The sequence below is a fragment of the Bacillus rossius genome, chromosome 12 (assembly GCF_032445375.1).
Source record: "Bacillus rossius redtenbacheri isolate Brsri chromosome 12, Brsri_v3, whole genome shotgun sequence".
NCBI classification, from domain to species: domain Eukaryota; kingdom Metazoa; phylum Arthropoda; class Insecta; order Phasmatodea; family Bacillidae; genus Bacillus; species Bacillus rossius.
Genome location: NC_086339.1, coordinates 47,440,216 through 47,451,116, shown reverse-complemented (window position 1 = coordinate 47,451,116; position 10,901 = coordinate 47,440,216). Strand labels below are relative to the sequence as shown.

Sequence of the window (10,901 nt, the reverse complement as noted above, 5' to 3'; positions counted from 1 at the left end):
CTTGCGTGTTTCATTGTCCCTAGACCTCAGTATGCAGAATGTCCTAAAGGCCCGCAAACAATATGAATGTTGCATATCCTAGCGATCTGTTTTCCGTGCGAAAAACTAAACATAGTTGTTCTTTATTTATTATTATTAAGAGAGCTCTTTTTTGTAGCTGTGCAAAACACAATGTTAAACTAGTTTGGTCTTTACAAGATAAAAATAGTCCCACTATTATCACAAAAAAGATCTCAATGCCAATGGTTATACTCAAAAAAAGGGTGATTTCTGATTGCGTCAACTTTTCTAGTGGTCAGAACGCCGTCATTGTAGGAAATAAAATAAATTTTGTAATTTGTATTTTTTGTATTATTATAAATTATCCAACTCATTTTTTATTTTTTTAAATAATACAGAGAGTTTTATAATTATAATAAACTTTTGCTTCACTGGACATCAGTTATCCAAACACCAAACACCTTTATCTCATAACAATACATGTTTCACTTTACAAATAAAAAAAATATATTTCTTTTTTAAGCTTAAAAATATTTTTGAAAGTGTTTCCGCCCGGGATCGAACCGGGGACCTTGTGCGTGTGAGGCACACGTGATAACCACTACACTACGGGAACTACATATTAAGCATTGTGGTGTAATATTAATCTTATACTTCGTGTGACAGTGCTATATTTGCCGTAACAATAACATTTACCTCTTACATAACTGTAGGTTTACTAAAATTCGTCTTTTTAACGTTTTCATAATATGTTATCCTATGCAAGACGTGTTGGACGCACCAAACATTAGCGCATTGAAAATTCAAGGCAACAGCGTCTAATGAAGTTCTAACCCAAACTGTTATTAGCGCCTTTGGTTCGCTGGCAGCCGCGAGCTTCACTAAGGGTTGGGTTGCGCCAAGGAGAAGGATAGGAAGTTGCCAGAGAAATGACCCTAACTCACTGTTTGGGTGTCAATGACCAGGGGGTGGTCACGTCTGCATGATTACATGCTAACTACGTGAAGCAGTTTCTTTTCTTCAGATAATTGTACCGCCATGTTGGTTAAACGCCCAAAACAATGACAGATGTTTAATGTTTTCAGTGTGGAAACTGTTTTAAATGAATTTTTTTTTCATGAAAGTGACTATTTTTAACGACAGATATTCTAATTCATACTTACTATCTATTATCAGACGTTGTCAAGCATCATTTCCGCAATGTTTTGAGTGTATACAATATGGCGATGTTGGGGTTAAAAAGTGACTTCACCTACGTCACAGCATGTCGTCTCCTGGCAATTACTACCTCCATGTCTATGGCCTACCACCTATGATTTTCTTTTACAAAACTGAATGTCCCCTTTTTCACTCATTTAGGATTAGAATTTCATAATTATATGTACTTCGGCCAATTAACTAGCTTAGTGCACAAAAACATGTCGATCTGTTGCTTCGTTGCTGCGTGAAAGAATAATAAATATATAAACCCACTTTTGCATTTATTATATTAGTAGGGATTATACAGTTACAGTAACTATAACTTGATGTAAGTTTTTGGACATACGCCATTGCTAAGCAATGGCGTATGTCCAAAAACTTACATCAAGTCATGCACTCCCATTGCACAAATCTTTTAAAGATAACAGTAACTATAACTTTACACAAAACTTTGAAATGCCACCTTACTGAAAACTGTACACATAACTATATACAAAACTTCAATAAAAGTTAGAAACTAACTTACATGAGTTTTAATATTAAAATAATGACATTGTCATATATGTACTCGCCCAAGCACTACATACTGATGAAACAATTTATTGAGATTTTCATATAGGATATTATAAAACCTCATCTTATAAATAAATTTAATTTTAACATAAAAATAGTCTCTGTGGGTGGAATATTAAACTGAGATATATGGTATCGTGGACATGTATTTTTAAGATAATAAAGTTCAATGTTTTTTCTATATATTTATTTATTTATTTCCAAACGTTTTGGCAGCCCACAACGATAAATAAACTATATGGCTAGTTATTTTTCTGACTTAAATTATTATAGTTATGGTGATTTCTTACTGCAAGCACATTTGTATCAGAATAAAAAAATAGCATTTAGCACTCAGGGATAATGTAGTAGTATTAGTAAAAGAATTATCATAATAGGATCATTAGTTTCAGAGATTACCCCTACATCCAAACTTACAAACCAAGGCTCGAACCAAAGTCAGAAATCAATCGAATAAGTGATTATTTTAATAAGCTAATTTTTTGGTGGTATTTGAATTTTATCCAAATTTCTAGCTATATAATTCCAGATTTTCTATATTTGTGGATTCCAAATTTGCGGATGTGGAATCATCGAAAATATCTGTTGAGGTCCTGATCATAAACCACGAGCGTCGAAAACGCTCGAACATGGGCGAATCCTTATGACTGACAAGCCGCCACAAGAATCCACCACTAAAGCTTAGTCCCATAAGAATAGCATTGTCCCAGAAGGAACCAAACCCTACTACCCAAATACTATCCTAACTCGAGGCCCATAGACATAACATCCGATACATCCTGTCACACAATAGCTATACGATATAAAGACAAAACTGACGTCTGGTAAGCGACAGAAGGGAAGAGACATGCGCGCGCTTGGCTCAACCCTTACCGGCGACAGGACAGGACAGGACAGCTGCATGCTAACAACACCTGCGAGAGTGAGAAAACAACCTAGAGGCAAGAGGTGTGGCTACAAGAATATTTTAAACATTAATTGTTTACATATATTCAATTATCTGGAGTCAACATGATTAAATCCTAAGAATTTTAAAGCATTTGAGGTTTATTTTTCACACATAAACCTTTCAAATTATTAAAAACTAGTTTTTCGAAAACTTTTCGTTGTCATAATGTTAGTACCACTTAAATTTAAAAATACATTTTTTTATACTGAGTATGCCACATCATCTATCGGACTGACATAAAAACAACACCTGATTTTCACATAAAAAATTTGGCGCTGTCCCTTATTAGTCCCTAGTGTATTTACTAGCACCTCTACTGCTGAGGGCACAAGCCTCCAGAAAGAAGGCCTCGAGTCCAAAGGGTGTTGGTTCTGGTGACTTCAGAACGTGAAATGTTGCCAACCCCCCACCCCCCTTGCGGGCACAGCGGAAACTTTGCCTCCCTTAAAATATTTTACGAAATTTATCTTTGAGATGCCTGAGTCTTGGTTACAACTTAAGTCTTCTCTGGGCAAAGAGCAATTTATATGTAACATACTACTCTCCACTCCTTCCAAAGGTTTTATTTTCCTTTGAACTGCAATTTGTCTCGACTGGTATTGCCTTCATCAAACGTTGAGGATTTTTTTTCAAGAATACAATGCATCTTTTTCAAAAACAACCCAACGAACTCGGGTGTTGGTATCCATTGTTGCTGACTCCTCCAGAAAGGGTTAACGAGAATGCGCAGGGAGATGATGAAAGGGAAGGATCAAAGGGAAGCGAGCAGGCTGGCATGCAGCAGTGAGCTCGTACCACGGCTCCCGTCAGCCTCGGCGCTGCTCGGAGACGGATCGAAGCCCGTCGCGTATTTTGACATTTCCCTGATGTTTCACGGGCGTCCCGTCGGCCCTGCTTCCATTCTTCATCTCCTCTCGCGCCACAATTCTGGCGCGGGGGGGTGCTCCTGCGCTCGGGGAGCGATCACGTGGGCGGGGCGACCCTCCCTGGCCCATTGTCCTTGCCTTCACTTCACAGGTCGCTCATCAAGGAATCCCACTTTACAAGTCATTAATACACACTTCCCCACTTTCTGCATAATGACGTCTGAGAATGTTTGCCTTTTTCTCGGGTTCCACGTGCTCTTGCAATCCCTCTATACCTCTAAAAACTACATTAGGATTAGACAATCTTCCCCAAACGTATTACACGTGCCTTCACAAAACCAAAGTAAAGCTGCATGACTTTACAATCAATGTTAGCCTGTCTCCGATAAAAAAAATTCTCTCTCGAAATTAACCTTTCAATAAAATTAAGCATAACCCAAAAATTCTGCAGCCAGGAAATTTCAACAATTTTAAAGTGCAGTGCTACTCTTAAATTCACTCCGTGTGATTTCCCATCGACATAACGCACTACCAAACCGCAGGTGTTGAAAGTTTACGTGTACCTGAACTGAGGTCTCTCACAGTTAAACTACTGAAAATATTTTGATCTATGTAAGAGTGCCAATCATGGCTTTAATTTTTTTTTTTTACCCTCAAACAGACTTGCGTACATAATGCCTATTAGCAACGAATCCGTGTTTATTGTGGAAACATAATTGTTTAATTTTTTCTTTTGAACTCGCACTTCCTAGAGAGGTGACAATTTTTGCCACAAAACCCACACTTGTTCTGCTTTTGACGCCTTGCCGCTCAAGACGCTCTCAAATGTCCCTCTTATTTACAGTGCCTATATGCTTACTTACAGGCCTCTTCTCTTCCAGGAGAACGCATTTCAAACAGGAGTTCCTTTATCTTTGACACAAAAGTAGCTGCTAGCCTATAAATATGCTCGCTTTTCCCCAATTTATTTTATTTTTTGAATTGAGCACCAGCACAACAGATGATGTCCAATCCTATGGTATTTCTAGCAAGGATATCGGTTTGTGAATTTAACAACACTAAAGTCAAACCCGAGGATGCATATTTTCCACTAAAAAAGAAATTCACTACTCATGGTGGATTTCAAAACCCAAGCTGAGTTCAATATATCATCCACAAGCTCAAACATCTGCTCGCCCTCTTTTGGAAAGCGATGTACACAAGCCGTAATCAAATCCTAATTGATTCAACGAGGCCATTAATACTCTCACAATGAAACCCGCCTTCCGATCAAATTGGAAGGGGGGTCCCGTCCCCGACTCACCCTGGGTAAATATCAATACAAAAAAAAGGCAAAATCTGAAATAGGTATTTCGCTCCAAAAGTAGCACCCGGGCGGACGAGCTATGAAAGGGAGAATAATGACAAACGTACACAGCAAGACTTTGGCTCATTAAAAACACCAAGCAGATTAAGACTATCCAAAAATTTAATATCGGCAACATCTTTCGTAGCATTCATAAACAAAAAATATTAAACACTTTTGCATGGCGATTACCTCAACCTATTTAGATATATTACAATATAAACAAGACTCTATCCTAAAAATTCCGATAATACTAATACCATAAAAATACTATATAAATAAAAAGGATTAATTATGAATTTCCAAAAAAAAGTCCTATTGGGAGTCGGATTTATACACGCGCACGACCATCAATACTTGCACGTCTTGCTTCTTAGAATGGAACAGCTGATAACCATGACCTTCAGAAAATGCATTTATATAGCTCAGTCAAATGTGGCATGGAAAATATCACTTAGTCTGGGCGAGGAGGCTTCAGTGAAAAGTTTTTAGTTCCGAGGGCAAAACACGCACGTAAACAAAATTTAAATTATAAATCTCTTGAGGTAATGACGTGAATTCCTACAAAACTTTTGATGCACTCCACATTGATCAAAGTCAAGCAAAGAAGCGTTGACCCATTTTAACAAATGGGAGGGTCTAATTCGCAAGCTTCCACTGTAATACGTGGTTCGTAAATAAGTTCAACTTGCAGAGCTATGCTTCTTTTTAATAATATATTCTTCATCCACAACCCGCTTCAGCCAAAGCTATGTGTCGCCTCTTAACCTTAGCGTAAATCTTGAATATCTCTCCGCTGAACACGCCTCCGGGTAAGGCAAGGCCCCATCTCAGCAGGCCCCAGCAGGGCTGGCCGGTGCAGAGTCGAAAAGCCGTTCAGCTTGCCTCGCGACACACGTCCGGTCGCGGCGACTCCAAAACCAACAGCCCTCGGCGCTCAGTTCACTCCGGCCCCGCCGGCACTCGGGCGCTCATGACGTCATCGGCGAATCGAATTCGCGCTCCCAGTAGCCGGCCATAGAAACACAATCGATATAAATATTGATTAGCAATAAAATTAGAACGAACACAAACCAAAATATAACTATAAAAGAAAATAATCACAATCATTAAATAATCAACCAAAAATACACTAAGATTTTACAAAATTTAAAAGAATTTTTTAAAATGGGAATAAAGAGTAAAATTAATAACAGCAAAAAAAATATGCATAAATGTGGCCCGGGGGCCTCAACCACCCCTCACAAAAAAAAACTTGGCCAAAAAAAAATTTTAATGCTAAAGATCATCACCTAATCACAGGTGTCATAAAAATTACGTTAAAAGAAATTTATCAACTAAAATTATCTTTTACTTAGCTCACAAGAGACCTAGAAAAAGGTAATACAAATAGAAAAGGGTTAAGATTAAGAAAGATAAAAGATTGAAAATCCTAAAATCACAAAAGACAAAGAAGTTATGACTATATAGCACTACAAATATGTACTTTACAGCAGGTAAATCTCAAAAGCTAAGACAAAAAAAAAGTCCAAATTTTAGTATTTCAATCCAAAACAATATGTTCAAAAAAGGTCTAGTCCAATCAGTTCCGGATCGATAAAATTACTTACACACTTCGATCCATTCAAAAATTCAAAAAAGGTTAAATGTTCAGGTCCCGCCTCACAAATTTTCTTCAAATGGCTTAAATGGGTCTTTTTTACCTTATTTGGCCTTTCGACATCTTCTAACAATGCGGTTACAGGTCCCAAAAACTTAACAACTCTGAAAGGTCCATCATAAGTATTTTCTAATTTTGCGGTTTTGTACATAGCCTTATCACTTAACACAAATTGCTTGCATAAAACTTCATCTCCTACTTTAAATTCATTTTCCATCCGTCCTTTGTTATAATATTTACTTATTTTTATTTCTAGCTTTTTGCAAATTATCAGCTGCTTCGCCCCACATTTTTTCCAACAGACGAGGACTTTGAGTACTCAAACATTTCGGATGAAAACCCCAGCAGTTAAGTAAGGGATGTGGTACGTTTCTCCCTAAAAATATTTCTGACGGAGTGAATTTAGTACCGCTATGTACAGTCATGTTAAATGCTAAATTTAAAATATGGATATTACTATCCCCCTTACGCTGATTACGCTGATGGAAAATAGTAAGGGCTACCTTGATATTTTTATTCATCCTTTCCACTAAATTAGGATTCGGGTAATAAGGACTGGTAGTGATATGTTTAATACCCCAATCGATGCACATAACTTTAAAAATTTTACTAATAAAATATGTAGCATTATCCGACACAATCTGTTCTGGGCTACCAAACAAGCTCCATACCTTACTTTCCAAAGCTTTTATAATATTTTAACTTTTCATACTACGCAAAGGAAGAAATAAACAAAATTTCGAAAAACCATCGACCAAGATGAGCAAAAACTATTACCATTTAAGGACCTTGGTAAAAGCCCAAAAATATCTAAATATACCCTCTCCCATGGTCTCGTTAAAGCCTCCACAGAATACCACACTACATTACTATTCCTAGCTTGTTTGGTTAATTGACAGCCCTCACAGCTTTGCACATAATCTTTTATTTCCTTTTTCAAGTTAGGCCAAAAAAATTCCTTTGAAATTTTCTCCACGGTTTTCTCTACCCCTCCATGGGCTCCCACATTCGAGTCATGATAATACCTTATTATCATTTTTCTCACTCCCCGGGGTACAAACACTTTCTTCTCCTCATTTTTTACCCAGTATAAAACACAGTCTCTCATATCCAGGTTTTTTTGTCCCTTTTTCCCCTAAATGAGAAATCAAATCTTTCACTTCCTGATCCTCAGCTTGTTATTCTTGCAGATTTATAAAACCTTGGGGAAATTCCCTTAAAACATTACATTCCACCTTTTCCCCATACCGCAGTTCCTCTTCCTGTAGGTATTCTTGTTCGTCGAACATACCCGATAAAGCGTCCGCTACCACATTGTCATTTCCCTTTATATGTTTGATGTCGAAACGAAAACGAGTCAGCCGCATTATCCAGCGCCCTATTTTGCCCAATTGAAGTGGGTGGGAAAAAAGCCACGTCAAAGCCTGGTTATCTGTCCATAATTGAAAACGATCATGCTCCAAAAAACTTTCAAAACGCTCCAAAGCAAACTATACTTTAGCTCGTGGTGGTTTAAGGATTTGCTGGCATACATAACAGGCTTCAGACCTCCATCACGCTCTTGCAGTAACACAGCTCCTAACCCTACTCCTGAGGCATCTACTTGGACAATAAATTTCTGTTCAAAGTCAGGCAATATCAATACAGGGGGGTGAGCAATGGCTATTTTTAAATCTCTAAAGGCTTGATCCTCTTTTTCCCCCCAGCTAAATTCCACGTCTTTCTTCTTTAAATTATTTAATGGCGCGCATAAGTTAGCATAATTAGGTATAAAACGAGAAAAATAACCCAACATCCCCAAAAATCGCATCACTCCCTTTACATTTCGAGGAGGAGGGAAGTTAACTATAGGGACTATTTTATTCCTATCCATCATTAATTCACCTTCTTTGACGACACACCCCAAAAAATTTATTTCGTTTTGGCTCCAACAAATTTTTTCTGAGTTGACAGTAAAACCAACTTCCCTTAATTTTTCAAGCACTTTTCTAATGTGCTCTAGATGTTTGTCAAAGGAGACCGAAAAAATGCAAATATCATCTAGGAAACTGATAACGAAATCATATTGGAACTCCTGTAAAATGTTACCTAATATACGTGATAGACATTGGGCCCCAAAATTTACACCAAACGGAACTCTTTGCCATTCAAAATGCCCCCATGGGGTAACAAAGCCCGTAAATTTCCGGCTATCCTTGTCCAGAACACATTGATGGAAGGCAGAATTTAAATCAAGCACCGTAAAGAATTTTGCTTTACCCAAATATTGCAGAATGATTTCTACCTTAGGCATGGGAAATGGATCCAATGTTACTCTCGCATTAAGTAAGCGGTAATCCAAAACTAACCTGTATTTTCCCTTCTCCTTTTTATCCACTAAGAAGGCTGGTGAAGCAAAATTTGATTTAGAAGGAGTGATAATACCATCATTAAGCAAATCACTTATTATTCCACGAAATGCTTGCATTTTAGGAGGCGCACATTGGTATGGGGTACATTTGATGGGGGTTTCATCCATCATGACAATTTTATAAGGCATTAAGGTGCACTTACCAATTTTGGTGGTAATGACATCATTAAATTCTTCGCTTAGTCGTTGTATTTGTAGCACCTGCTCCCCCTTTAACCTTTCTTTCAAACCTTCCATACCTCCACAAACCACCTTCCCTCTTCGTCTATTTTCCCATAATACTATCCTAATTTTCTCATTAAACTCAAACTGGAGTACCTTTCTCCTACAGTTAACAATGGCCTGGCTTTCCATCAAAAAATCCATACCTAAAATAATTTTGTGCACTAAGTTAGGAATTATCCAAAATTTACGTGTCCAAGACAAATGCTCCACTTTAAAATGCAGTGCTATTCTCACTTTAACCTTATGCTCCGCGCCATTTGCCAATTGTACTACCATTTCGTCACCACATTATATTTTGTATTTTAAATGTTTGTTAGCGCGTACTAAATCGGCAAAAAACTCTTGCTGTACAAAACTACAACTAGCCCCAGTATCTATTAGCCCTTGTATTTCCTCACCATACAACCGAACTTTAACACAGAGGCCTTGGGTCAGTCTCGCCACTGCCAAAGTGTGCTTGTTATTAAACCGAAACTTTCTAACCTCTTTTCTGAATCTACATCTTTTACTCAGGTGTCCTCTTTTATTGCAATACCCACACACACGACTGCGTTCATTCCCTTTCTTTTTAAAACAAAAGGCTTTAAATGCCCTTTCTTCCCACAAAAATTGCAGTTAAAAACAGCGCTCTTCCCACTGCTTTAATTCCTAGCCAAATGTCCTTCTCTTACACATTTAAAACAATTATTATGTATCAACTTTTCTCTCCATGCTGTTTTTATACAAATCTGTATTGCAACGTACAACACCCTTAATTTTCTCATATTCTTGCTTAGCATAAAAAATATTATCTACCTTAATAGCCCATTGGTTCAAATCGCCCAAATTATTTGGCCTGCCTACGAATGCACATTCATGTCTAACCGCGGGCGTAATATTCTCCAAAATCAATGAAAGAAAATGATCATCCTCTAACTTCACATCAAAAACTCTCACGTGATTCACTATATCCTGCACAAACTCCACAGTGCTTTCATTCTCGCGCTGGAAACGAAAAACTAAATCACGTATCAAACTTTCTTTGACCGTTTTGGGACAGAGGTGCTCCCACAAATTATTTTTTACAGTGTCCCAAATAGCCAATTATTTAATGCCAGAGGCAAAAACGTCTCTAGCAATCCCGCTACATTTACTAGAAATGCACATCAAAAATTGCTGTTCACTTTCAAAAATTTGGTGATTTTTCAGGGCTTCAGCACCCAAAAAAAATTTAACTAATTGTTTAGGATCACTAGATTGCAAAGAAGGTAGCTTGTCAAGGTCTTTTAGAAGTAATTTGCTCTGCATAATGGTAGGTAAACACGTTACTTTATCGTTGACTGACTCTACCGGATTCCGAACCAACTCCTGATTTTTACCTCCTTTAATGTGAGCACTCAATTTCCTACGTAATAAATCTACGTCATCATCAGCACAAGTTTCTATCCCCGCAGCTTGTAAATTAATTAACAATTGCTCATTTTGTAACTTGTAGATCCAGGTAACTGGCATTATGTTCAAATTTAAAAAATCAAAAAAAGCCAATGTCTATGCCTAGCAGAGTGGCGCAGGTTGAAACCCGCCTTCCGATCAAATTGGAAGGGGGGTCCCGTCCCCGACTCACCCTGGGTAACTATCAATACAAAAAAAAGGCAAAATCTGAAATAGGTATTTCGCTCCAAAAGTAGCACCCG

General features: G+C 37.7%; 1 non-coding gene across 1 annotated transcript; it reads right to left on the bottom strand.

The window, feature by feature from the left end:
- Nucleotides 1-543: 543 nt before the first annotated feature.
- Trnav-cac (transfer RNA valine (anticodon CAC)) lies at nucleotides 544-616 on the bottom strand. Its single transcript has one exon. It is a non-coding gene; the product is annotated as a tRNA-Val (tRNA).
- Between the last annotated feature and the right edge of the window lie 10,285 nt (nucleotides 617-10,901).